Here is a 5,180-nt window from a genome sequence, read left to right on the forward strand (position 1 = left end):
ACCACTAATTAGCCCCTCTCTCTTGCCACCGCTGACCTCTGTCCCCCAGCCTGACAGCAGTCGTGTGTCTCCAGCCAGGCCACAGCAGAGCCTCCCCGATCCAGCGCAGCACACTGACGCCACGGACACCGAACTGTGTAGGTACTGGCCACGACAGTGGAGAGATTTCACTGGAGCCTTTCAATTTGGCTGTGTATCAAAAACTGCAGCTCTGGCCATCAAGATTTTAACCTACAACCGAGTACTTCTTTTCTATCCAGGCATGTTTGTGTGTGCTGCTCAGCCTAGGGCAGCCAGCCCCCCAGCTGAAGGAATAGCAGAGGAAGCACTATCAAGGCACCACCAAAGGAAGAGTCTGTCCTTAGCAGGTCCTCAGCATTTTCCTCCTTCACTGTGGGATGCAGGACTACTGAACACAGCTCTTATCCTAGGCACTTACCAGGGACTTATCCGTAACGCCATTTGTTTGCAGAGCTGTTATGGCCCTGCAGGTTGGAACAGTAATTTCCAACAGCCTCAACCCGAACTTGCTTCTTTAATGCCCACAGCTAGCCAGTATGTTCACTTTTTAAGTTGTCATTCATACCGTAACTTCCCCTGGATGGGGAATGTCCAATAAGAGAATGATCATCATTACTCTGGATGTATTATTTTTAAACACACAGTTACTATATAAATATATATAAGATAAATGTAAACCATATCACTTTACATACATCTACAGAATTTTATTTTTAAACAAATTACAGGTAGACTAGAAAAATCATTCAGCCTAAGAATCAACACATACACTTTACACGCCCAACTTCAAATGCTCGCACCCAAAAATACTAGTGTATTCTAAGGCAGAGAAATATAGGTTCAGAAGTACATTATTTCTAAGCATTTCAACTTCCTATCAACATCAAGCCAGATGCACACCTTCCTTCCTGCTATCCTGATGCTCACCTTGCTTCACTCCAAACCACACAGATTAGTTCCAGGAAAATAATCTTTCTCCTGCTGGGGACAGTACATCACCCCCCTAATCAAATCCTGTCGCTGCATTATACCCACCCTTGCTTTTGAGCACCTCTGAAGAATAGGTCATTTATATTTAGGTGCTTAAGTACAGCCTCAAATGGCTAAAATTACAGAACCTACTTTATAACAACTAGGGTCAGCTTTCAATGACCAAAATAATTCAAAAATTGCTTTTTGCTATTTATACTTCACTACTTTGTGCATGTTTTCCTCCAGCACCAGATTATGAGAAATTGATCAAATCTGTTTCACTCAGGGGACACTATCAGGCTTTCAATGCTCCGATGTTTGGGTCTGTAGATACTGTAGAGGAATGTTATCTTGCTAAAAACTCCAAAATTTGAATTTCTTGTTATATTTGTTTCAACAGCATGACCTTAAGATGGCCAAAATAGCAGTGTCATGAAAGAAAATCAGTCTGCTCAATGATATGGCTAACCTAAAATGCACAGAGAACAGGCAAATTCAAAGCAACAGATAAACCTGCTAAATATCAAAAGATCAATAAAAAGACATCATTTCCAATGGGCATGCTTTTTCCAACAGGCTTTCAAGAGGGACAGATTTTGTATTGCACTACACAGTACAGTTTCTCTACATTTACCAAGTCCCTTTAAAAGAAATGAACCAGGAGTTTTGACCAAGAACTATCTGGTAATTTTCTCTTTACTCTGATACAAACCATAGTTTTATACTGAAATGAAACATTTATGCATACACACAGAGACACATGACAGTTAGCTATGGATGTTGCCTAAATATATATACACATAAAACTTCAAAGCAAACACCCTGACAGTTCTGCAAAAAGAGAGCAACAGGCTCCTTGATGCCCAAACTCTTCTTTCCATGGTTACCTAATTATCCTGGTCTTGGTAAAGTTAGCTGATGCTTATCTTGTCCTTTCTCCTCTCCTACCCTCTCATTCTGCCTTACTGACAACTCCCATTGCTTCTTCAAAAAATCCTGCTCACTTCCCCATCACTGCTCTAAAAATATTGTCTCATGTCTTTCCTTCTTTACCTTCTCCAAGTCTCCTTTTTTCCTGTACTCCTATATATACAAAATATACTGCCAAGTCTCATAGCTTAGACTTTCTATATATCGACATTCTCACTCGAACCCATCCTCCACCTTCCTCGACCCTTTGCAGGATTGTAAGTCACGGTATGCTGTTCAGGAACACTCTCCTCCAAAGTCTGACATTTAAAAACATCCCCACCACAACACACACACTCTCCAGATCTTCCCTTCAGGAATTAAAAACTGTTTTAAAAAAAAGAAAACGTAGAAGTTTCCTGTCCTCTCAAAGTATCCCCATAGAGACAACTTGGTACCTATTCCTGCCTATGAAACTCACTTCAATTATGTCTGGTCTGTTCAGTGTGCCACCCCTCACTGAAAGGCTTCAACATGACTGTTCATGCCAGAAGGGGCCTTAATGTTTCTCTGAGGTACACCACAGCTCTGTATATTGAGATCACCACTCAGAATTCACTATTTCAGCTCACAACAGCAGTGTTATTGCTACTGTTTTTTACTTCTGTTTCCCCAAACTCTCTGAATTATGATAAAGCAATACCACTACATTACTAGCCAAGTTATGCAGACAGACAAACAGGTTGTACGCAAGGGATCAACTGAAGAAGGACACTGAGTGATGCAGTGGATCCTTTCAGTAAACATCTGGCACTATAATGAAAAAAAACCCCAAACCACCACAACTTGCTGGTAAAGTAGTTTCTGTAGCATTATAAACCTAAAATGAAAAGCAGGATCAAAATAATTCAATGGTAGAAGTTATTAATTTCTAATTATCCACATAACCAATATACCACTGTAAGACAGTGATCTCTATTGCTCACGCATCTCTACTTACAGCATTTAAAGCATCAATACCCATCCTCCCCAAAACGACACTAATCACTTTATTTTTAAAAAATCCATGTCTATAAACAGCTAATACATTGTCCCTGCTACTCAAACACTTTCCCTGCCTTTGTGCAGGCTGTATGAAGATGGCTACTTATTATCCAAGGAATTATTTTCACATGTCCATCCTTTTGAAGGGTTGTGGATTATTTACTGGAAAATACGTGGTGTTTTTATTCCAAAGATACATTTATGCCTTACAAGCTTTAATTACGTTTCAAAACCATTCTTTGAGGTGAGGTATTTATATTTTAGATTGAAGATTCAAGGTGTGGAGGTAAGATAATTTACTCTAAGCCAGATCATCAATCAGTGCCAGTCTGGACTAACAACTTACAGTGCAGACTCCTCTTTTCTAATGCTTCTTTAACAAACAGTACAGGCAGGTTACATGGTTCCCAATTCCTAGGCAGAAGTGTGAAATGTAATTTACACCTTTTCTGTGCAAGTGCCGAGAGACATTTATGTCTGTGAAACTCAGCTCAAGAAAGCAATGCAAAAAGATCTCTGCATCTCTTTGATAAAGGTTTTCTCTTTCACAAAATGTTCCCAGTGAAACAAAAAGAGTCTGAAACAACAAAATCATTATTCACCTTTAAGCTTTCATCACTGCTGTGTTTTCCAGGTGCTACTGGATCTCATTCTGCTCTCAGGAAGCTTAGACCCAGGACATACTTCTGCTGGAGGAGAGTTAAACTGTTTACAGAGAATCTGCCCCTAACCTGCTGCATGAATGGGGAAATGATTTTTGGATCTTATGCTGCTCTGGTGGAATTCCACAACCTGAGTATGATCTGCCAGCATTTCAAGTCTCCACCAGCTAACTGCAGAGAGAAGCAATGCATCCGATGTCAAAAATCGAGACTGCACCTCTAAAATTCTCCAAGGGGGAAAATAATCTGTCTTTTGTAGCAAACTTCCACAATACAGTTTAAGAGAAAATAAAGTGAATGACACATAGGACAATGTACCATAATCCGACTCTATCAAAACACTACATTCAGATAGTGTCAAAAAGATCCAACAGAAGCCCTTAAAAATCCAGTGTTGTTTTTAGCCCGTACTCAGCCTCTGGAGGTGGAAAATAAGTAGAAGGCCACATGATCACTCCACAGCTGGTGCAGGACTGTTTTAATTCATAGCATGGTCTTGTGTGCACACTAGCTGAGTAGAATATCCCAAACTATGGACTTCTTTCATCACAACCCTCAACAGATTGCATCCATAGTCTCTTACTTGCAAGCGTGCGTGCGGTTAAAGCAAACTTCCCTCATCCTGCTGAGCTAACAACGTTGTCCAAAACCTTCACAACAATCAAAACCATGTTAGACTGGGTCCTTCCCTGAAGATTTGATCATCTTGCACACAATATAGCAATTCAGCAAAACTGAAAACAGTAAGGAAACACTCAACGCATAGAGTCATCAGACACACTGACACCCCAACAGCTCACTAAGGAAACCACTTTCTTGGTTAAATGTTGGCATGTGGAAGTTAAATGAAATATCAGCACTGAGAGTGATTTGTTGTAAATCAAGGAAATTAAAAAGAACGGGGTAATAAACGTGTTCTTTATGTCATCTGGGAAACAAGCATACACTTCATTAAACTGTCTGGCACAAGATAGCCAACATTTAGACTAGTGAGGAAGACTGAATAGTATTTATTGAAAACGAACTTTAAAAAAAGAAGAATATTAGAGTATGAAAGTATCCTGTAGGGACAGACTGGTTCTCTGCCTCTTCTGTCATCATGTGGCACATGCATTTATCTCAGGGCTCTCTTCCCTGACCCATCTCTTGTAGCACAGAAGAAATCATTACAGACAAGAGATACTGAGTTTCTGCTAATATCTGTCAGCTTGAGCTTCTTTCTGCCAATCTCTCTTCCAGGAGAGCATTTAGCAAAATACTTTATCTCAGGCTGCAAGAACTGAAAATAGGAAATTGCTAATGATGTATAACTGATGGGACATCAGAAGTTGCCAAAAGCAAATGTTATCTCTCAAATGTGTAACTTTATTCACTTCAACTATCTTATCCCAGGCATAAATTTGATGCCATCTGCCTAACTTCTTCTATTTTACTGCTCAAGGACAATTCTATAGCTCTTAAATTCCATAGTCTGCAGTCCTAACAAACTGCAAATCAAGGATGCATCCAACAAGCCATTTACTCTAAAGAAAAAATCTGAGGTGGGGGGGGGGGGGGGAAAGGTACCTCGAT

At 40.1% G+C, this 5,180-nt stretch overlaps 1 protein-coding gene across 1 annotated transcript in view; it reads right to left on the reverse strand.

Moving 5' to 3' along the window:
- Positions 1-5,180, reverse strand: part of LOC104157862 (forkhead box protein N3-like) — a gene marked incomplete at its 5' end in the record, with an annotated part of 22,710 nt that overhangs the window by 11,919 nt on the left and 5,611 nt on the right. The gene's annotated exons all lie outside the window — the stretch shown is intronic.

The sequence above is a fragment of the Cariama cristata genome, unplaced genomic scaffold, assembly GCF_000690535.1.
Source record: "Cariama cristata isolate BGI_N322 unplaced genomic scaffold, ASM69053v1 scaffold30062, whole genome shotgun sequence".
NCBI classification, from domain to species: domain Eukaryota; kingdom Metazoa; phylum Chordata; class Aves; order Cariamiformes; family Cariamidae; genus Cariama; species Cariama cristata.